Genomic DNA, 24,947 nt, shown 5'->3' with positions numbered 1-24,947 from the left:
ACTACTTTTGGAAAATCACATGACCAGGTTACACCCACAAGGAGGAAGGAATATGGGAAGAAATAACTGATATTTGAATTTTACTCTCATCTTAATTAGTCAAAGGAGGAAAGAATTCAAACATGTAGTTGTGTACAAAAATGTTATTCAACAGGGAAATGGGAGAAGGAAGAAGAGGAAATTAGAGACTAAGGGACAGAGTAATCTTAAACAAACAACTTCTAAGAATATACAAAAATATAGCTCTTTTCAAAGTAGAAAAAAATGAAAATCTATCCCATAGTTGTTATATTGGGGAATGGATGAACAAGTTATGGCATAGAAAAATGATGGAATATTATATGTATTATGTGATGAAGATAGTTGCAGTAAAATATTTATATGAATTCGTAGAAAATCAAATGAATACAATGAAGAGAGCAATTTATATAATAAGAGCAATATGATAAAGACAAATACTTTTGAAAAACTCAGAACTTTAATCAGTATAACAACCACCCATGATTTCACAGGAATAATGATGAAATATGTTACCTACATTGAGGAAGTAAGGTAAAGAACTTGGAGTGTAGAATGAGACATATATAAATAAAAAATACACACATAAACACAAACACACTTGTACATGTGCACATATGACCAATACAGAACTTTATTTTATTTGACAAAATGTCTTTTTATTTATCTTTGGTTTTCAATTGAGGAGAGGCATGAGGGAGTAAAGATAGATTTCTACTGATTTTAAAAGACAAAATATTATTGAAATAATTATGAGGAATGTGATTTAAAATTTTTTATTAAAATTAATATTTTAATTCAATTTTTGGGTTTAAAATGAAACTTTATTTTTAAATTTTAAATGTATAAATAAACACATATGATCAAATTACTTGGAAAGCATTACTTTTAGGAGGAATTCTTTGTCTTTAATCCATCGAACTACTTAAAATGAGTTTATGTAGTTATTATGGATTTTTTTTTAAAGAGCCAATCAGGGTTAAGTGACTTGTCCATTGTAACAAAGCTACAAAGTGTCTGAGGCCATATTGGACACACTTTGCCATCTAGCTGCCCCATATTATGACTTTTTAAAAAATAAATTTATTACTTACCTGTTTGAAATAACATATTTTCTAAAATTAAATAACATTGGAAATTTCTGCAGAAGAATTACTGCATTTGCAACTTCAAAACATATGAGATAAGATAGAACATGGGCCATTCCACTGGAAGCCTAGGAGCCTGAACCACTCTTTATACTAGTGCAGAGGGAAATACACCTGGGTCCAGGGGTAAGAAATAGATCAGGGTGATTGGAAATGATAATCCTGAATAAAATGAAAGAGTGTGGCCTTTTTAAGCTAAGCTCTTCAACACACTCATTTACTTAGACTGCACCCATTCACTGGTTATGACTAAATATCAATTGAGGCAAAGAATCTCTTCTTTCATTTACTCAAAAATAAACAAATGAATGAATGGATGAATCTGGGAGAAGGAGACCCTCAGAGGTTCCGGCCAAAGCAGAAACGGTTGTCATTTATATTCAATCTGAGTCATATGAGATCTGGGATGGGTCAGTTGGCAAACTTTCTTTTTTCATTCCTTTCTTCTTTCTTTCCTTCCTTCTTTTCTTGCTTACTTCTTTTCTTCCCTCTTTCCCTTCCTTATGTCTGTCCATATAGGATGTTATATCCTTACCTACAAATGATCTTAAAAGCAGTGTTTTCTTTTCTTTTGGATCCATAAACATTCCAAGATATCGTGGGGCTTGTTGACTAGATTTCTTTCTTAAGGACTATGCCTTAAATTAAAACCAATCTGATTCTCACTGATTGATCACCAATATGTCCTAGACTAAAATCCATTTGGTGTGGTGCTAGTTAAGACTGTATCCAAAGCCAAGATGGTAGAGTGAAGCCAGGAAGTTGCTCAAGCTCTCCCAGGTCCCTCAAAAAACACATGAAACCAAGTCTCTGAACAGAGGCTCTAGATAAATTGGAAAAACTTCAAGAAATATCAGTCTCATTGGGGTGAAAAGGGTGTTCAGCCCAGCTCAGAAAGTTTGGGAAAGTCGATGAGAGGGTTGTAATCATAACAGAACAACAATTCAGACCCTCAGACCTGGCTAAGTAGAGAAGCAGATCAGAGAGACAGTCCCCAAACCCAATTCAGAAGGAAAGGAAAGAAGGAAGCAAGGAAGGAAGAAAGAAAGGAAGGAAGGAAGGAAGGAAGAAAAGGAGGAAAGAAGGAAAAGACTATTAAACACTGTATTAGAAATCACACAAAGCACTGACAAGACAAAAAACAAAAAGACAACAGCTAACTTCAAGGAATTTATATTCTAATAGGGGACAACAATATATAAAAGGGAGATGAAAAAAGATGGAGAAAGGCAAATCTAGAGAGTATGAAAAAAAAGCTGAGACAGGCATTTTGAGAATTTTAACTACTTGGGTCCTCCAAATTGTCATCACCAACCATCTTTGAGACAGTATGAATTTTCTTTCTCTTTCATTTCAGTCTAGATTAGGTGTAGTATATCTCTAATTGTATATGACTTGGGAATATTTATTAATTTCTCAAGGCAATATGGCAATGTTTGACCTCAAAATCAATAGCATTTTCTGTTTTTTGTCTTTTTTCTTCCCTTTTCACCCACATCTTGAAAGAAGGAAATGCCTTCTATGTCAGATTTTACAAATTTATTTATATTTTAATTCAGGCAGCTATCTCCATTTAGCAAGAAAGGAAATGTTGGCTATGGGAGCTACTTCATGGCTTCTGGTTTTCTACTTATAATTTTTAGGTTATAATTGTTTAACTTCTGAATGAAAGTATGAGTTGATAATATAATTTTATTGTCCATTTCCCATTTTTAGAAAAGTCAATAATATGTTTAAATAATCTTCTTAATTATATGTCAAGTTTTTCATGTTACTCTTCTTATTTCTTATAAATTCTGATCTAATCTCTAAAAGAGTCCATGGTCTCATTGTGTTCTGATTCAACGAGAACTGCTACATCCATTATAATCCTTCCTCTGTTTAAAATATAGTCAGTTTCATTTGGGAATATATAGGCTAGTGTGATTCAGGAGAAAAAAAATCAAATATGCTAAAGACTTGCAGATTTCCCATACGGAAGCTTCATACCCCTCTATTTCTTTTAAAAATGAAATTTAATAAAAATAAAAATAAAATCTTATATTTATGTTCAAAAAATTAAATTGCATGTGATAATTAAAGAGCAAGTCATGAAAAAGTGTTATGATTTTAATGTACTTATAAATTCAATATGAGTTAATTATGAAATGGCAGGCAGAAAATCTAACATAAACTTTAACTTTATGGAAAATCATAGTAACAATATTGATCATAACAACACTAACTAGCACTTATATAATGTTTTAAGGACTGCAAAATATTTTACAGTGATAACCTCATTTGATCTTTACAACAACCCTGAGAAGTAGGTAGGTGTTATTATTATCCTCATTTTACAAATGAAAGAGACTGAAGCCAAAAGGTTAAATGGCTTGCATAGATCCCAAAGCTAATAAGTATCTGAGGCAAGATATGATCATAGGTCTTTCTGGCTTTCAGCCCAGCACTTTATCTACTACACTACTGAGCTGCCTCCCATTGTCTTCAAAGCAAGAAATATCATTTTTGTTGTTATTAGGGAGTTTACTTAGCAAAGATATTAGCATATTTTGTCATTTTCTTCTCCAGTTCATTTTACAGATGATGAATTAAAGCAAACAGGGTTAAGTGACTTACCCAGGATCACATAGCTAATAAGTATCTGAAACCATATTTAATCTCAGGAAGATGAGTTTTTCTTCTTCTAGCTTCTCTGCTTGTTCTTTCTTAATTAACTCATACTGAACTGATAGTACATTAGACTGAAAACTTTTTTTTCACATAAATAGCTACCTAATCATGTTGTACCTATGAAATTTAATTTTTTTGAACCCAAATATAAGATTTTGCATTTTGCTCACCTTATTCTTTTTTACTTCTTTTTTCCTTTTTAATCAATTAATTGTTTTATTTTTTCTGATTATATATGTGTATTAACTTTTTAAATACATGTTTCTTTATGAATCATATTGGGAGAGAAAAATCAGAACAAAAATGAAAAACCACACAATTTTTAAAAAGTAGGAAAAAAGTGAACATAAAATATGTTGATTTAGATTAAATCTCCATAGTTCTCTTTCTGGATTAGATAGTATTTTCTACCCAAATGTATTGGGGTTACCTTGAATCACTGAAACACTGAGAAGAACCAAGTCTTTCATAGTTGATTATCACACATTATTGCTGTTACTGTATACAATGTATTTCTGGTTCTGTTTGTTTCATTCAGCATCAATTTGTGTAAATTTTTACAAGCCTTTCTAAAATCAGCTTGTTCATCATTTTTTATAAAACAATAATATTCCATTTCTTTCACATACCATAACTTATTCAGCCATTCTACAATTGATGAGCATCTACTCATTTTCCAATTCTTTGCCACCATAAAACTGCTGCCATAAATATTTTGACAAATGTGGGTCCTTTCCCCTTCTTTAAAATTTCTTGAGATACTGATCCAGTACTGGCACTACCAGATCATTTCTCAACTCCACCAATAACTTTCATATCCCAGTTTTCCCACATCCCCTCCAACATTTATAATTCTTTTTTTCCTATCATCTTAGCTAATCTAAGAGGAGCTGATACCTCAAAGTTTTTCAATTTGCATTTCCCTAATCAATAATAATTTAGAGCATTTTCATGTGACTATAAATGGCTCGTTTCATCATCTGAAAAATGTCTATTCATATCCTTTGACCATTTACCAAATGGAGAATGACTTGTGTTCTTATAAATTTGACAGTTCTTTCTATGTTTTAGAAATGAGGCCTTTATCAGAAATACTATACTTATCTTTCAATGTTATTTGTATTGGTTTTGTTCATGCAAAACCTTTTAATTTAATATACTCAAAGTTGTCTATCTCATAATGTTATCTTGTTCTTTGATGATAATTTCCTCCTTTCTCCAAAGATGTGATAGGTCAACCCCCCCCCCTTATTCTCCTAATTTGCTTATGGTAACAGCCTTTATGTCCAAATCATGGACCCATTTTTATTTTATTTTGGTATAGGGTATGAGATGTAGATGTATGTTGAGTATCTGACATGTTATTTTTTTTTCAGTTTTCCCAGAAAATTTTGTCAAGTAGTGAGTTCTTATCCCAGAAACTGGAATTTGGAAGTTTATCAAATATTAGATTACTATAGTCATTGTGTCATGTGTTTCTACCTTATTCCACTGATCTACCACTCTACTTCTTAGACTGCTGCTTTATAATATAGTTTTATGTCTGGTATAACTAGGTAACCATTCCTTATAATTTTTTCATTAATTCCTGTGATATTCTTTCCCTTTTGCTCTTCCAGATGAATTTTGTTATTTTTTTCCTACTTTTATAAATAATCTGGTAGCAGTTTGACTGGTATAGCACTGAACAAGTTGGCCAATTTAGGTTGACTTGTCGTTTTGATTGTATCAGCTTGTAAAGGCCCCATTTCTAAAATATATAGAGAATTGACTCAAATTTATAAGAATTCAAACCATTCTTCAATTGATAAATGGTCAAAGGATACAAATAGACAATTTTCAGATGAAGAAATTGGCATCATTTCAAGTCATATGAAAAGGTGCTCTTAATCACTATTGATCAGAGAAATGCAAATTAATTGTGTGTAGATACCACTATACACCTGTTAGACTGGTTAAGATAACAGGAAAAGATAATGATGAATGTTAGAGGAGATGTGGGAAAACTGAGACACTGATACATTGTTGGTGGAATTGTGAATGGATCCAACCATTCTAAAGAACAGTTTGGAACTATGCCCAAAGAGTAATCAAACTGTCCATACCCTTTAACCCAGCAGTGTTTCTACTGACTTATATCCCAAAGAGATTATAAAGGAGGGAAAGAGACCCACATGTGCCAAAATGTTTGTGACAGCTCTTTTTGTAGTCTAAGACTAAAAGAAACTGGCAACTGAGTGGATGCCCATCAATTAGAGAATAGCTGAGTAAGTTGTGGTATATAAATGTTATGGAATATTATTATTCCATAAAATATGATCAGCAGGATAAATAAGAAAGTACTGAAGAGACTTACATGAAGTCTCTCCATGAACTGATATTAAGTGAAATGAGCAGATTTTAGGACATCATTATACACAGCAACAATAAGATTATGCAATGATCATTTCTGATGGGTGTGGTTCTCTTCAACAATGAGATGATTCAGACCAGTTCCAATGAACTTGTGATGGGGAGAATCATCTGCACCCAGACAGAGGACTGTGCAGATTGAGTGTGGATCACAACATAGCATTTTAACTCTTTTTGCTTTTGTTTGCTTGCATTTTGTTTTATTTCGTATTTTTTCCTGTTTGATTTGATTTTTCTTGTGTGGAACAATAATTGTATAAATATAAATGCATATATTGGATTTAATATATATTTCTACCATGTTTAACATATATGAGATTACTTCTCATCTAGGGAAGGGGGTGTGAGAAGGGGGGGGAATTTGAATACAAGGTTTTGCAAGGTGAATGTTGAAAAATTATCGATGCTTATGTTTTGAAAATAAAAAGCTTTAATAAAAATAAAATAAAATAAGATTATATCAGCTTGGCCTACTCATAAACAATTGATATATTTCCAATTGTTTAGGTCTGACTTTATTTGTGTGAGAAGTATTTTATAATTGTATTCATATAGTTCTTGAATTTGTCTTGGCAGGTAGAGTTGCACAAATTTAATTTTGTCTACAGTATTTTTTAATTAAAGCTTTTTATATTCAAAATAAATGCATGGATAATTTTTTTCAATATTGACCCTTGCAAAATCTTGTATTCCTAATTTTTCCCTCCTTCTTAGACTTCTTAGATTGCTGCTTTATAATATAGTTTTATGTCTGGTATAACTAGGTAATCATTCTCATCCCCTCCCCTAGATAGCAAGAAATTCTATGCATGTTAAACATGTTAAATGTATGTTAAATCCAATATATGAACAATTATCATGCTGAACAAGAAAAATCAGATCAAAAGGGAAAAAACGAAAACGAAAACGAAATGAAAGAAAACAACAACAAAAAGAGTGAAAATGCTATGTTATGATCCATACTCAGTTCCCTCAGTCCTCTCTCCTGGTGTAGATGGCTCTCTTCACTCTGTCACAAGATCATTGGAACTGGTCTGAATCATCTCATTGCTGAAAAAAGCCACGCCCATCAGAATTGATCATTGTATAGTCTTATAGTTTCCACATACAATGATCTCCTGGTTCTAATCATTTCACTTAGCATCAGTTCAAGTAAGTCTCTCCAGTCCTTTCTGTATTCATTCTGCTGATCATTTCTTACAAAATAATCATATTCCATAGCATTCATGTACCACAATTTATTCAGCCATTCTCCAATTAATGGGCATCCATTCAGTTTCCAGTTTCTTGCCACTACAAAAAGAGCTGCCACAAACATTTTTGCACATATGATTCTCTTTCCCTCTTTTAAGATCTCTTTGGGATATAATCCCAGTAGACACATGGTGGAGTCAAAGGCTTTGCACAGTTTGATAACTTTTTGAACATAGTTCCAAATTGCTCTACAGAATGACTGGATTCATTCACAATTCCACCAACAATATATTTGTCCCATTTTTCCCACATCCCTTCCAACATTCATCATTATCTTTTCCTATCATCTTAGCCAACCTGAGGGTGGGTAACAGTACCTCAGAGTTGTCTTAATTTGCATTTCTCTAATAGTGATTTAGAGTACCTTTTCATATGACTAGAAATGGTGTCAATTTCTTTATCTGAAAATTGTCTGTTCATATTCTTTAACCATTTATCAATAGAATGGCTTGAATTTTTACAAATTTGAGTCAATTCCCTATCTATTTTAGAAATGAGGCCTTTATCAGAACCCTTTACTATAAAGATGTTTTCCCAATTTATTGTTTCCCTGCTAATCTTGTCTGCATTAGTTTTGTTTGTACAAACCCTTTTTAACTTAATATAATCAAAATTATCTATTTCTGTTCAATAATGAATTCCATTTCTTCTTTGGTCACAAATTCCTTCCTTCTCCACACATCTAAGAGAAAAACTATACTATATTTTTCTAATTCGCTGATAATATCACTTGTCTCCAGTTTTTTTAATGGAATTTCTTTTTCTATGTCTTGCTGCTGAACTTTGTGAGTAATATAGAGAAATGCTGGTGATGTGTGTAGGTTGTGCAGATTTTACATCCTGCAATTTTGCTAAAGCTATTAATTGTTTCAAGTAGATTTTTGGATGATTTTCTAGGCTTCTCTATAGTCTATAATCTTAGTCTATAATCGTATCATCTGCAATAATTTATAGTTTTATCTCTCATTGCCTATTCTAATTAATTTAATTTCTTTTTCTTTTTTTATTGCTAAAGCCAACATGTCTAGTACAATATTGAATAATAGTGGTGTTAATGTTGCCCACCATATTCTACTCTAATTATACTACATCTAAAGTATGTGTTTGATTTTAACTACTACATATTACAAAAATCTTTAACAAGCTGGAAAGCATCCAGAAAAGTTTGGTTCTTTAGTACTTGACATAACATAAGCAAAAATCTTCTGACCCAAAATGAGAAAGTGGGGAGTTTCATTTTATGTCATTGGAGAAAGTCCTCATCTCTGTGAAATTGTGGATCTACTAAAAATTATCTTTACATAACACTTTTATCCAGACCAGTTTCTCAGACACAAAGGCAAGATCCCTTTTTATTTCTTCATGCTCCCAAATGTCTTAAGTCAAAGAAATACCTGAGGAGAGGACTTGAAGATCCATGACAAATTTATATGAGATTTATATTTTGGACCCAACAGCCTTCCTGGGGCTACTCAGGTTCCAGCCAATTGGCAGCCACCTAGTTTACCTGCAGGTATGATTAGCTTAAAGCATCAGTCCCTCTGCTGACATTGGTTCATAGAAAGACAATGGTTCATAGGATCATGAATTGAGATATAAAAGGTCTTTGAATCTATCCTCTTTATGCAGGTGATGAAATTGGAGCCTATGGATATCTAGTGACTTGTTCAGGCTCTCATCTGAGGTAGGATTTGAATGCAGGTCTTACTTTCTTTAATCCCAGTGTTCCAACCATTATTAAGTCTCATAATCAGAACAAAAATCATCTGCAAAAATGCCAATCAGAATCATTTTATAACGATGTGTTCTGGAGAGAACAGGATTATTGGAAGTCCAGGACCATCAATGTTGTTAAGAATAAGGATGGCGGACTCACAGAACTGGGCCCAAGTATGCCATCAGAATGAAGCTAATCATGGCATCAGGCAGAAGTAGCACTGGAGAATTCAAAAGTTGGAAGGATTTATGGCAGAATCTGGTGATTAGAGAAGACAAAGGTGAGAAAATAATTTCAGAACCAAAAATGGCTTTAAACAAACTGTTTCTTCACCAAAGATCTCAAGTCTTCTGAGACTTTTAGATCTCAGACATCTTAAGAATACTAAGCAATTTTTAATTCCGTGGATGGTAACATGGATCAAGAGTGGAAAGAATAGTGATCTTAAGATCAGAAGACATGTGCTTAAAGCTTAATTATTCAGATACAATGACTTCAGTGGCTCACTTATATTCTCTGAAACTCATTTTTCTCCTCTGTAGAATGGGATAATACAATACCTACATCAGAAGATTTTTGTCTTGTAAGTCTTAAAGATCTGTCCACAAGTGAGTTATTATTATTGTTATAGCATGGCACTGGTTTAAAAGGACCCCATAGCAGTTAATACTGATCTCTGACTCCTCTGAAGTGACTCTTCCTCAGTCTGTGATAACCTTGTTTGAACAGAAATCTGTATCCTCCCATCAGATTTGAAACTCCCACAGACAATATAATTGCCCTCTTAGAGAACTCTACAGTCAGATCCTATTTAGGAGAAGTTCAGATCCTGAAGTTGGGGCCCAGGACATCCTTTCTTTCCACTGGGACAAGATAGGGGGCCCTCACACTATTTGTCAAAGACAAGTCTCGGAGCATCAAACAGCTAGATTATGGGGAAAGGCTTCAGAAGACTTTCCTATCTGCAGCTGTAGGGTGCTTCAAGTGGAAAATGATTGGCTAAAGTTGCCTCTGAGATGTAAATGAAATCTGCCTGGTCTTCTTTGTTACAATTTACACTTATTTTCCCTCTCTAGAGTCTGCAGATCAACTTTTAGGACTGAGAAATAAAAGGAGAGAGAATAGACTCTGGGCAAAATTGGAAAATAAGGTAATATTTGCTTGCGAGATATTCCATTCCTATTCCTTTTTAATGCCTTCTCAATTTCTTGTGCCCTTAAACTTCCTACTCCTTTTTGCTTTTCTGGTTGCCAAAGAGTTACATTAAGGTTCTAGCTGACAATAACATACAGTGTTCCCTCCCAGAATAGTTCCATTTTTTCATAGATAATATACTTCCCAGATCAAAAAAATTAAAAGTAGAATTTTAGGCACCATAATAGGGATTTGGAAGGAAGGGTCCTCTGACAAAAGGTTTAAAACACTAGAGAGAAGATTGATAATGACTAGCCACCCTAAAATGTTTTAATTTCTTCTTGCTCAATGTGTGAGTAATTAAATGAGGTAATTTATTATTGGGTCCCATAAGCAGTACCTCTTGGGGAATGGCAATAGAAACAATTGAAAATGGAGGATGAAGTGTATTCTAAATCAATATGGCTTGGGAACATCTGTTCTTAAAATGCCTCTTAAAACTCTAAAAGTAAAAAACAGGCAGAAAGATCTTGGTTAATAAATTTCCAACATGTGAACGTTTCTTCCCTTATAAACAGTTGACCGAGCTGGACACTTAGTTCTTACTAGAATATCCATCTCCTTCATTCCATCACTTCTGCTGAGGTATACTTTCCTCTCCCTCAGTGTTTCCTGTAGGGTTTGACCACTCATTCTCCTCCTCTTTTGGTCTTCCTTTTCTTCTTTGTGCAAAAAGATTTTAGTTTAATATAATCAAAATTATTCATTTTGTATTTCATAATATTTTCTGTCTTCTATTTGGGAATAGATTCTTCCCTTCTTCATAGATCTAGAAAGTAAACTATTTCTTGCTCTTCTAATTTGCTTATGCCATTACCTTTCATATCTAAATCATGTATCCACTTTCACCTTATCTTTGTATAGGGTGTAAGATATTGGTCCTTCATTGTGACTGTTATCAAGTGTTTCCACTGTAAATCTATCCTTATGCTACTGTCTCAGATGGAGATAAATAAGCAAGGACATGAATGCAAATTTCTGCTCAAGACCTACTACATACCAACTTTTCTTTCCCACTGCCACTGGATCTGCAATGGATAGGATAAGTTCAATATAAGTTAACAGTATAATCTTTTTAAAAATGTTTACTTATTTGATTTCTTTTTTACAAACTTTTCATTTCATTGGTGACATACCTTACTCTAACAAACCCAAGGGGAGCTACTCTGTGACTCTTTTAGAAAATTATCTGGAGCATGGAGATTTTAAATGATTTGCCTGGAATCAAAAAGCCAATAACTCAGAGATGGAACTTATAGCCAGGTCATTCTGTCCATGAAGCTACCTTTTTATACACTCCACCATCATACTTCTCCTGTAATAAGCTTCCCAAAAGTTACTGTCATCCTGAACTTTATTAAAAGACAGAAGACTTTTTGAGATGAAGAGGTAATGGTCCCGCAGTATCCTGCCCTCATTTAGACTTCATTTAGAGTATTGCGTTCACTTGTGCACACTGTAGCTTTATAAGAATACTGAATAGTTGGAGCATCTAGAGGAAGTTAATCAGTTTGGTAAGGGGCTTTGAGTTCGTGTCATATGAAGATAAATTTAAGGAGTTCAGAAGGGAAAATTCAAAGGAATGGGATGGTTATCTGTAAATATTTGGAGGGCAGTCATATAGAACAGAGATTAGACTAATTCAATTGGAACACAAAAACAAAGCCAAGGGCAATGGAAGGAAATTGCAGAGAAATAAATTTAGACTTGATATCAGGAAACACTTGCTAACAATTAAAGCTGTCCAAAAGTGGACTGGGCTACCTGAGATAAGAAATCAATTCTCCTTCTCTGGAACTCTTCAGGCTGATGCTAGATAACTACTCATTTAGTATAATGCACTTGGGGGTTCTTTGTTAGTATATGTTTGACTAGATAGCAACTAAGGTCTCTCCCAATTCTGAAATTCTGTGAGTCAGCAAGGTATACAGAATATATGGGAGAAAGGACAATTCCTCATTCCTGTTGCTTCAAGTTCCTAGAGTCCATCATGATCTGTGGTTGGTAATGATAAAAATAACCTAACATTAGGTTCCTGCCTTCATAGAGTTTGAAGTCTAGTTAGTAGAGAGATAATTGAACATATACATTCAGTATGTATAGAAATATATTTACATCAATACAGAAATAAGTGGGAAAGGGTTCATGGAGATTAAAAAAGAGAATAATACCAGGAATTGAATAATCAAGCAAAAAAATTTCTGAAACATAATGGATGATTTAAAAGGAAGGAAAAAACAAGAAATAGAACCTAAGAGGGAAAGGTACCATAAATTGCATTTTAGTTACTGAGTCACTGCACAAATTTTGGTATATAAATGTAATCGAATATTATTGAGCTACAAGAAATTACAGAGACAATTTCAGAGACTACTGAGTAGTAATATTAATGGATACAAAGTGGAGTAAGCAAAACAATGACAACATCATTGTAAAGAAAATGTCTTTGAAAGATTTAAGAATTCGGATCTCTAATCTGATCAAAATAGCTGAGTGACATAGACACTGGGTTCCCATGCCTAAGATGAAGCATAATGTCTACTTCCTAACAGAGAAATGATGAATACAAGGTACACATAGACACTCCCTCACACATATCATATACATATACAAAGATACATATATAAATATAAATTTGGACATGGGGTATGTTTGAGTACATTTCTTTATCAAAAGATTTAAAAAAAAATCTTTTCTTCCATTCAGTTAAGTAGGTGAAAGGCTAGAAATAGTGATGCCAAAGAAAGAAGATCAATGTAACATTTTTAAATGTTCACAGAAGAGAACAGAAGGGAGCTCAGAAAAAAGCACTGGAAAGCTGGATAATTTTTTTTATTAAAACTTTTTATTTACAAAGCATATGCATGGGTAATTTTTCCAACATTGACCCTTTCCTAATCTTTTGTTCCAAATTTTCCCCTCCTTCCCTTCATCCTCTCCCCTAGCTAGCAGGTAGTCCAATACATGTTAAATATGTTGAAATACACATTAGATCCAATATATGTATACATATTTATACAGTTATCGCGTTGCATAAGAAAAAATCAGATAAGAATGAAGAAAAAGAAAAACTGAGAAAGAAAACAAAATACAAGCAAATAACAACAGAGAGAGTGAGAATGCTATATTATATTCCAAACTGTTCCTACAGTTCTCTCTCTGAGTGTAGATGGCTCTCTTCATTACTGATGAACAAGTGGAACTGGTTTGAATCATCTCAATGTTGAAGAGAGCCTTGTCCATCAGAATTGATCGTCATATAGACTTGTTGTCATGTATAGTGATTTCCTGGTTCAAGCAGGACAACTTTTTTCTTTTTTTTAAATAGCTATTTTATTTACAAGTTATATGCATGGGTAATTTTACAGCATTGACAATTGCCAAACCTTTTGTTCCAATTTTTCGCCTCCTTCCTCCCACCCCCTCCCCTAGATGGCAGGATGACCAATATATGTTAAATATCTTAAAGTATAAATTAAATACAAAATAAGTATACATGACCAAAGCATTATTTTGCTGTATAAAAAGAATCAGACTCTGAAATATTGTACAATTAGCCTGTGAAGGAAATCAAAAATGCAGGCAGGTAAAAATATAGGGACTGGAAAGTCAATGTAATGGTTCTTAGTCATCTCCCACAGTTCTTTCACTGGTTGTAGCTGGTTCAGTTCATTACTGCTCCTTTGGGATTGATTTGGTTCATCTCATTGCTGAAGAGGGCCAGATCTATCAGAATTGATCATCATATAGTATTGTTGTTGAAGTATATAATGATCTCCTGGTCCTGCTCATTTCACTCAGCATAAGTTCATGTAAGTCTCCCCAGGGCTTTCTGAAATCATCCTGCTGGTCATTTCTTACCAAACAATAATATTCCATAACATTCATATGCCACAATTTACCCAACCATTCTCCAATTGATGGGCATCCACTCAGTTTCCAGTTTCTGGCCACTACAAAGAGGGCTGCCACAAACATTCTTGCACATACTTCTTTAAGTATTTCTTTGGAATATAAGCCCAGTAGTAACATTGCTGGATCAAAGGGTAGGCACAGTTTGACAACTTTTTGAGCATAGTTCCAAATTGCTCTCCAGAATGCTTGCATGTATACACAATTTCACCAACAACGTATTGGTGTCCCTGTTTTCCCACATCCCCTCCAACATTTAGCATTATCTTTCCCTGTCATTCTAGCCAATCTGGCAGGTGTGTAGTAGTATCTCAGAGTTGTCTTAATTTGCATTTCTCTGATTAACAATGACTTGGAGCATCTTTTCATATGGCTAGAAATAGTTTCAATTTCTTTGTCTGAGAATTGTCTGTTCATATCCTTTGACCATTTATCAATTGGAGAATGGCTTGATTTTTTATAAATTAGAGTCAATTCTCTATATATTTTGGAAATGAGGCCTTTATTAGAACCTTTGACTGTAAAAATGTTTTCCCAGTTTATTGTTTCCCTTCTGATCTTGTCTGCATTAGTTTTGTTTGTACAAAAACTTTTCAATTTGATACAATCAAAATTTTCTATTTTGTGCTCTGTAATGATCTCTAGTTCTTCTTTGGTCCTAAATTCCTTCCTCTTCCACAGGTCTGGGAGGTAAACTATCCTGTGTTCCTCTAATTTATTTATAATCTCATTCTTTATGCCTAGGTCATGAACCTATTTTGACCTTCTCTTGGTGTACGGTGTTAAGTGTGGGTCGATGCCTAGTTTCAAGCAGGACAATTTTTAAAATTAGGTATGGAATTTAGTATATACTTTTAAAAAATCAAGTGCTGTGAAAAATGTATGGCTTCATACAGAATCTTCTATTCTATTGCATATGAAAATGCCATATTTTTCATGTTTGAATTCAGAATTTTTTTAATAAAAAGAAGAAAAATAATGGATTTTAGTGGACTGAAAGTTGAGTATGTTAAAATAGTTTAAATTAGCTGAAATAGCTATTTGAAATCCTAGACTTCATTAAGAAAGACATAGAATACAAATCTAAGAATATGATAGTTCCACTGTGCTCTGCTCTGATTGAATAACAACAACAAGAACAACAGTAACAGCAGCTAGTGTTTATACAATACTTTAAGGTTTCCAAGATGTTTTACAAATATTATCTCATTTGTTCTTCACAACAGTCTTGGGTGACAGGTGATGTTACTCAGTTTTCTCATCTATAAAGTAGTGATACTAATAATAGTATTCAGGTCCTAATGTTGTTGTGAAAATCAAATGAGAAAACACATGTGAAATGCTTTGTAAACCTTAAGTAATATATTAATATTAATAAAGCTAGGTAGATAGCATAGTGGGCCTGTGGTCAGGAATAACTGAAGTCAAATCCAGCCTCAAATATTTACTATCTGTGTGATTCTGGGCAAGTCATTTAACTTTCATGAATCTTAACGTAGTCATCTGAAAAAATGGGGATAATGATACCTAAGTCTCAAGATTGTTGTGAGGATAAAATGGGATCATATTTGTAAAGCACCTTGTAAACTTTAAAGTACTATGCAAATTCCAACTGTTAGTTATGATTAGTTATTAACTATTAATTGAAAAAGTGGACAGAGACAAAGATAGAGATAGAAAGACAGAGAAAGAGACAAAGAGAGACAAAGAGAGAGAGAGACAGAGAGAGTGAGACAACAATTACAATTGGAAAAATAAGGATGAGCCTCAAGAAAGAAAGGGCATTAAATTGTGCTTTAGTAGAAATTAGGAATGCTATGAGGCATTCTGTACATGGAGGATAGTCTCTACAACGGCACAGAGATGGGAGATGGAACAAGGAAGAATTAGAAATCCAGAATAAAATGTATTTATAAAACATATTTAACATATGTTGGACTACCTGCCATCTAGGGAAGGGAGTGGGGAAAAGGAGGGAATAATTTGGAACAGAAGGCTTTGCAAGGGTCATTGTAGAAAAATTACCCATTCATATGTTTTGTAAGTAAAAAGTTTTAATAAAAAAATATAACAAAGAAATCCAGATTAATGGTAGGCATATTCCAAAACAAGACCATAAAGAATATTTTTAGAAAGCCATTTTCCAATAGGAGAGCATCAATCAATGCTACTTGTTGAAAACTAAGAATGTTAAACCAGCATTCCCAAAGGAACCACAATCACAATATTGTACATAATCATTCATTCAACAAGCATTTTTAGTGACTATCATATGCCAGGTATTGTTCTATGTATTAGGAAAATAAAAATAAAATAGTCCCCTTTCAAAGAACTAATGTTCTATGAAATAATGATGATGATGATAATGATGATGATGAACTTTGAATCAAGAAGACTTGAGTTCAAGCCTAGACTCAAGCCCATACTTTTTCTTTGACCCAGCAAGTTTCTTTCTAAAGCCTTAGTTTCCTGATCTAGGAGTTTCAAATGAAGTAACACACCTAAAGTTCTTTGCAAATTTTAAAGCTATGTATGGATAATAGCTATCATGATCATCATGCTTATATAAACATTTAAGAGTGTCTATAAACAAAAATGATGTACTTTGCTTTAGTATTCATCAAACAGAAAGAAGAGTGGATCTCTCAGCATGCCTTCAGATGATCATTAATTTTTAATAGCATTAATGTTTATTAGTGACAGATGATTGGTTTTGAGTACTTTATGAATAATAAATAAATGAGGTTGATTTCTGTTGCCTGTCACAGATTTGTATTCAAGGCCAGTGAGACTAGCCTTCACTCATCTAGAAGGACTTTGCCTACAAAGATATGACTATAATGTCCTCAAGGAACTGGTGTGGACTTCTCAGATTTTCACATGAGACTTATGGAGTTCTTGACATTTCCTCAAGCCTCTGAGTGTCTACTGAAGTCCTGGGTGATAGGAAGCTCATCTTCACAGTTGTAGCAAATAGAAAACTGCTGGAAAGGGCTTCTCTTGTCCTCCATTCCTGTTGCCTTCATAACACTTAAACACCTGTGTCCATCAAACAGAATACATCGGATCTCAGCCAGAGCTGTTCTTGACTTTGCAATTTCATTGACTGACAGTTTAATATCTATTTATTTTCACATCTGACACCAGTAAAGACAGGCTGGTATCATGAATGTCAAGACATTATGCTGACAACTGTATTTTTTTCATTGTTTGGAGAGGGGTGATAGGGATGGAGGTGGGGAGAAAGCTTGATACTTTTAAGTAAAGGATACTTTATAAGCTGAGCAACTCTAAGAAAGACCGAATGCCCTTTCTGACATAGTTGGTGATAGCTATTGACAGGTCACCTGTACAAATATGTATAGGAAGGGTTATGTGCAAATCTGAGACATACCAGCAGACTCACTGCTGAAATGATGTTCTGAAATGAAATGTGTAATTATACTATTTAAATGGCTGAAACAGCTGCCATGACTGTGGACTCTGTAAACAGTGATTTCCAGGCTCAAATTGAATGTTGAGAATATGGCCTCTTATTTTCAGCAGCTCTTATTTTAGTCTCCAAAATAAAAACAAGGGGCTTTGCCCCATCCAAATTTCATCATGTTGAATGGAATTTTACGTGGCGACTATATCACATGTGAGAAATATTGCCTGAATGACTGAAAGAACTCGCATAGAAACACCTGAATGACAAAAAAGGGGCATTTCCCACTGGGCACTGGGAGAAAAATTGTGACTTTGCAGATACTAAGCACCCAGTTTGGATCAAACTAGCCTTTTTCTATTCTGTGAATTAGGAAATACTTACTTTCAGCCACCAAGCCAGAAAAAAATTTCATGATTTCTCTATGATAGAGGAATCAATGTCCTTAGGCTGAGTTCACAAGACTTTGAGTCTAGTATCTCATGAGCACCTTTGCTTTTACTAATGGTAACATTTAATAATCTACAGAATCAATTTCACCATAGGACTGTTAAGGAAGTATCTTATCATCAGGTAGTATTGAATAGAATGACCTTATTGTCTTTACAACTCATGAATGAAATGCAGTATCTCATGGTAGCATTCTTCTCCCCAGTATCATTTTGCCAAGCACTTTGACAGTGAAATGTGTTCTCTAAACCTAAATTCTGCTCAGAGTGCATTAATTCCCTGGAATGGGTCTTGAAACTGATTGTGGATCTCCACCAAATCGCATCAATTTCAATTCTGGGCAGCTACTGTATAATTAGTGTTATTGACACAGACGCCTCATCCACATGTTTTCAAAGCTCTACACTTGTCTATAAGCTCCACTTAGAGATAACATTAGCCTTGGATGAATTAGTCCATTCAGCAGAATTATTGCTTGGACTTGGGATGGGGGTGGGTATTAGACTATAAGCTATCCAATATTCACAGTCTTACTCAAATTCTATTCAATTAAATCCCCTATTCTTATAACTGTATATGATCTGCATACTACCATTTTCCTTTTACTTGTTCTATATAACTTTCACTATTTTTCCATACACACCTGGTAGCCCGCTAATTTGCGATCCTTATTCTTTTGTGATACCTAAGACATCAGTTCTCAAATCCATATAATTACTAACTTCTCAATTGGCTTGGTCCCCTATTTGTTCAGTTTCTACCACTAAAATAACATGGGATTTCCCTGTCACTGAGAAGAGAATATTTGAGTTATCTGTTTCCTTTTTTGGGGAAGTGGCAATAGTGGATTGATAACTGGCTTTGAAATCAGAAAGAACTGGTTTCAAACCCTGCCTTCAACACAAGCAGGCTTGAGACTCTGGGCAAGCATTTTAAACATTTACTGCTCCAGACAATTTTCTATCTCTTTAAGTTCTATAGAATTTACCAGCTTACATTATTAGTGGAAATTTCCTCCCTTGGGTATTTTCTATGTCAAAGAAATCAAAAAATCTTTATTTCTGTCTTTTGCCTTACCTCTTTATGAAATAACCAATATCTCCTCAGACAAGGCCAATAGGTTTGGGGATGATAAAGGAGATGCTAGAAGTGTAAGGTTAGGGTATAGGCAGTGAACAAAGTGATCACATGGGCAAGATGAGAATAGGAAGGCACAATCACTGAAAAGCACAATAAATTGTTTTCTTTTCTAGCTGGTAAGATATTAGTGATCAAAGGTCTCACTTTTCAGACAAGGAAATTGAAGACTACAGGGATGATATGACTTTCCTAAAGTCCAAGTAAGGTAACAACTGGATAGAATTTAGCTTAAAGAATCATACTCACGTAAGAATTAAAAACAACAGATATTAAAAGCCATTTCATCCAGTTCCTACCTGAATAGAAAGTCATTTGACAACATAGGATCATAAGTTAATAAGATGAGATCGTAGAAGTTGGACCAAATCTCTGATAGTGGTTCTCAAGCTTTTGCTAGGAAAATCTTGAGTGAGAGGACAACCATTTCTTTCCAAGGTGGTCCATTTTCCTTTTGAACAGATCTAATTTACCTCAAGTAGAAACCTGTTCCTTTGCAATTTCAATTTATTATTCTTAGTTCTTCCTGATGTGTAATGACCGTGTATTTAAAATCAGCCGGAGTCAAGAATTCAGGTTAAGGGAAAAATCTTCAATCTTTATTGAAGTGAAGAGATGAATAAGGATTGTGATAGCAATATGGGCAGCTGCGACAGGAAGCCAGCTAACAGAGAGAGATCTGAGCTGAGCAAACTGTTGCAATGGCAATGCAAAAAGTCTCTCCTTCCCCTTCATTTTCCACTCCCCTGCCTCCACCCACCAAAATCGTCATTTCCTATACAACACATCAGGACTTGCTCCAAGAGTGGGTGGGGGCCATTCTCTCTCCAAGCTTATCTATTAATAGAGTATGATCCAATTACTATTTAGCCTCATGTTTGGGACCTCAGTGCATTGACTCAAGCCTCAGTCCATTACACTGATGGAAGCAATTAGAACAAGTCTAATCTATCTCTCTTCCAAAAATAACAAGGTAATACTTGATACTAGCAATCATGCCTTCCATTCCTTCAAATCTTCTCTCCCTCAGATTGAAGATCCCTAATTCTTTTAGCCAATGAATAAGTGATTTCTAGGTCTCTAGACATCCGGGGCACAGAACAAAAAAAAAAAAAAAAAAAAAGGACTCAAGTGGTAAACCTGTATTTAAACAAGAGACTCCTCTACAACTTCTTGAACATTTTTAATTCAATCAAAACAAAAGGGAATCCATTAATCTATTTTTCTTTTAATAATTTGTATTGCTCAGAAATTTTCTCTTCCTCAAATCTAAATCTACCTCTACCTATTACCCTTCAGTCTATGCTCTATGGTTTAACACAACAAGTCTAATCCTTCTTTCATACAATAATCACTCAGGATTTGAATACAATTATTGCACTCTCTTCCAATCTCTTCAAAATTAAGTATTATCAGTTCAACTAATCCTTGTGAGGCATAATCCAGAGACTCTTCACCTTCCTGTTTGTCATCTTCTGGATGTTTTGCATCTTGCCAATTCTTATCCTAAAAATTGTCATCTCTATCTGAATATGATGATTCAAATATGGGCTGAGCATAGCATAGCGGGACAATGGTATCCTTAGACCAAAATATTATAAACTTCTTTTAATGAATATGAAATTAACTGGGTTTCCTGGCTGACACTTTCTACTGACACATGTTGACTTTGTTTCCCATTAAAATTCTCAAATCTTCTCTACATGTACTTCTGTCTACCATGTCTCCTCTGTAGTTTGGCTGTAAAGTTGATTCATTTAAAAAATTGTTGCTATGTTTTCATTATGCTACTTAGATTTCTCCTTACATCCTCACCCAGATTTCTGCTCAGATTTCCCCCCAAAAAATTATTCCTTATAATAAAGAATATGCTTTAAATATAGAGAGCAAAAGAAAAAAAAATCCAGCAGAATTTGTAAACATAATAAAAAAGTCTGGAACTGAGTGTAGTTCACACATAGCATTTTCACTCTTTTTGTTGTTATTTGTTTTCATTTTATTTTCTTTATCATTTTTTCCAGTTTGTTTTGATTTTTCTTGTGCAACAAGATAATTGTATGAACATGTATGCATATATTGGATTTAACATAGATTTCTACCATGTTTAACATATATTGGATTACTTGCCATCTAGGGGAGGGGGGATGGGAAGGGAGGAATTGGAACACAATGTTTTGCAAGGGTTAATGTTGAAGAATTTTCCATGTATATGTTTTGAAAATAAAAAGCCTTAATAAAATTTTTTAAGTAATTAAAAAATAGTCTGAACATATATTCATTATTTCATACATGTGACCCTCACCTCTGCAAAGCAATGGTAGAAGTGACATCTCTATTTGGAGTCATGTTTGTTTCTTTGTAATTTGCTTTTGGTTATTTTGAGGTTATTCTTTATATTTACATTTTCTTTGTATATATTACTTTGTTAACTGCTTATTTTACTCTGCATCAGTTCATATAGATCTCTCTGTGATTCCCTCTCATCATCCTCTTTGTCATCTCTAAAGCACAATTATGTTTCATTACATTCATAGGCCATGATTTGTTCAGCCATTTATATATGTATATGTACATTGTGCTGTGTGCTTGTATAGTGCCTATATACACAGACACAAGCACAGACATATTATATGTGGCAATGAGTTAGCACAAAAGACAGAATATTGATCCTGAAGTCAAATAGGCCCAAGTTCAAATCAGCTTCAAACAATAACAAGGTCTCTGATTCTGGGCAAGTCTCTTCTGTTTGCCTCAATTTCCTCAACTAAAAATGGGATCAATAATAGCATCTACCTCTCAGTGTTCTTCAAAGTAGTATCAAATGAGATATTATATGTAAAGCACTTAACATAATGTTACTGGCACATATTAAGCACTTAATTTCAAATATTCCATATATGTATGTTATTTGTTTATTTATATGAATATATGATATTAATATCTTACCTGAGAAACTGAATACATACTTTTCTAAGATACATTAATTTTGTTTGTATATAAACGTTTCCATTTCAATAATTTTTTGTGATTACCTCCTTATCTCCTTATATATTGCATTACTTGCCATCTAGGGGAGGGGCTGGGGAGAAGGGAGGGAGAAAAAAATTTGGAACACAAGGTTTTGCAAAGGTGAATATTGAAGACTATTTATGCATATGTTTTGGAAATAAAAAGCTTTTTTTTTAAAGAATATATCTCCTATTTATTGGTATAAAAGCATATAATCTGCTTTTCAAAATAATATGATCTTTAATTTTAAGGTCATATAGCCACTTTAAATAATCTAAATGGAAGAATTTACCTTTATCCAATTGAATTTCATCTTATTTATTTTGGTTCAGTATTCTAACCTAGCACTATCTTTCTGCTTTTGAATCTATACTAGCTTTCCATTATTATCTATGACATGAAAGTCATTCAGAACATAATACTCCAGATATGAAAAGGTCAGAGTAGAATACAATGAACATAGGATTCTCTTGATTCCCTGTATAATGAAGTTTCCACAATATCAAAAATAGATTTTTATTAAAAAGAGGGAAGGACAATGGAAAAGCACATGATACAATCAAATCAATTAATATTTTATAAGTAAAGAACACTGGCAATTAGTATTTCCAAAAGGAAGGAGACGGTGAAAGTGTATCTTAATTCCCCAAACTGAAAAAGATATTTTTATGTGTGATGGAAATAGGAATGGGAAAGCTAACTTTTGCAATAGAGAAATGAATGGGTAAAAAAGGAAAATTATATAGAAACTTATCTTCTTTATTTAAAAAAATGATTGCCTATGTGTTATGAAGGCATAGAGAAAAGACTGATGATTTAAGATATAGGAATATAAATGAAGAGGAAGAGAGAAACTGAGACAAAGAAAAAAGAAGAAGGAAAGAAGGAAGGAAGGAGGGAAGAAAGGAAGGAGGGAAGGAAGGAAAGAGGGAAGGAAGGAAGGAGAGAAGGAAAGAAGGAGGGAAGGAGGGAGGGAGGGAAGAAGGGAGAAAGGGAAGAAGGGAGAAAGGGAAGGAGGGAAGGAGAGAAGGAGGGAGGGAAGGGAAGACTTAAGAGAGGAAGGGAAGAAGGAAGGAAGTAAGGAGGGTAGGGAGGAAGAAGGAAAGGAGGGGGAAAGAAAAGACAGGAGAGAGGGAGGGATAGAAGAAGGAAGGGAGGGGTGGATGGAAGGGAGGGATGGAAGGAAGGAAGGAAAATACTGAGATACTACTGTCTCTACCTCAATCAAGAAGCTATAAAGTATGATCTGAGCTAGAATTCCTAAATAGGACTTTTACCAGAAAGTATGATCTGAGCTAGAATTTCTAAATAGGACTTTTACCAGAAGATCTCCATAGCCAAGATTTTAAATGACAGGAGATTTGCCAATATTTGTGGAACTAATGCTTCTCAGTCAAGATTTGGTTTCATTCTCTTCACCTAATAAAATCTTTATTTTATAATATTGTGAAATTATATACCTATAATCGAGGAGAATCAACAATAGTTCAGTAAAAGGGGAAATGGAGAGAGAGAAAGCTAAAGGCTGAAAGGAGTGGAAGGAGATGGGAGCACCATGTATACATATACCAGATTTCTTGGAAAAGAGTTACAAATGAAAAGAGTGAGTCCCCCAAGTGAATATGGCCCTTTTAGTATCATAACAAGTTTCTAATACAAGCACTATATAAGTGCAAAGAAAGGGTCTTGGAAAACTATTTTGTGAGATTGTTTTATCCTGGGAAGCCAGAGAGACCAAGAAGCCATTATAGGTCAATCTTAGTTGGATTGTAAAGGTAGAAGGGAGATGGGTAGGCTACACAATATGTATATGAGGATAGAATGAGATAACTCTATAGTAAATTGGGGCCAGACTATGGTGGGTTTTAAATGATAGGGTCAAAATGTATACATGATTCTCTAGGCAATGGGTAATCACTGAAGATTCTTGAGTAGAGGATTGGCAAAATTGAAATCATTCATTGGAAAAATGACTTGAACAAAGGCAAGAAGACCACTTGGGAGATCTCTCTCTCTCTCTCTCTCTCTCTCTCTCTCTCTCTCTCTCTCTCTGTGTGTGTGTGTGTGTGTGTGTGTGTGTGTGTGAGATAAAATCAGATCAGACCCATTATTTCTTTGGTATGCTGAAATCTTATTTAAAAACACACTTTATCAGTGCAGGTTAGCACCTACCCAATAATTCAGAAAGGTGCTCCTGGAACTGAGAGAGATTAAGTAGCTTGCCCTGGATTATAGTGCCAACCTGTGTTAGAAGCTGGATTTGACCACAGATCTTCCTGACCCTGAGGTTATCTCTTTCCTTGCTACATAATACTAGCTCTTAGAAAACAGTCATAATGCAGACTTTTGATGGAAGGGTGACCCATTAGAGTCAGCCATTATGAAGATCTAAATAAGAAAGGATGTAAGCCTAAACTAAATTTGTATCACAGTAGAAATGGAGGTGAGAATACAAATACAAAGTGAGAATCAGATAGACTGTGAGTTCTGATTTTAATATATTGGGTACATAATTCTGGACAAGTCATTTAAACTTGCAATGCCCTAGGCAACTGTCTAAGTTGCAGAGAAAGTGACAAACCACTTTGGTAGAGAAAGT

The 24,947-nt window shown here is 34.1% G+C and overlaps 1 long non-coding RNA gene across 1 annotated transcript in view; it reads left to right on the top strand.

The window, feature by feature from the left end:
* Window positions 1–10,294: 10,294 nt before the first annotated feature.
* LOC127562978 (uncharacterized) overlaps window positions 10,295–24,947 on the top strand; it is a 78,606-nt gene continuing 63,953 nt past the window's right edge. Inside the window, exon 1 of the long non-coding RNA XR_007953853.1 lies at window positions 10,295–10,369. This is a non-coding gene — a long non-coding RNA (uncharacterized LOC127562978). The remainder of the gene's footprint in view (window positions 10,370–24,947) is intronic.

The sequence above is a fragment of the Antechinus flavipes genome, chromosome 4 (genome assembly GCF_016432865.1).
Source record: "Antechinus flavipes isolate AdamAnt ecotype Samford, QLD, Australia chromosome 4, AdamAnt_v2, whole genome shotgun sequence".
Lineage (NCBI taxonomy): Eukaryota > Metazoa > Chordata > Mammalia > Dasyuromorphia > Dasyuridae > Antechinus > Antechinus flavipes.
The sequence above is the reverse complement of the archived record's forward strand: the minus strand, read 5'-3'. Positions and strand labels throughout refer to the sequence as shown.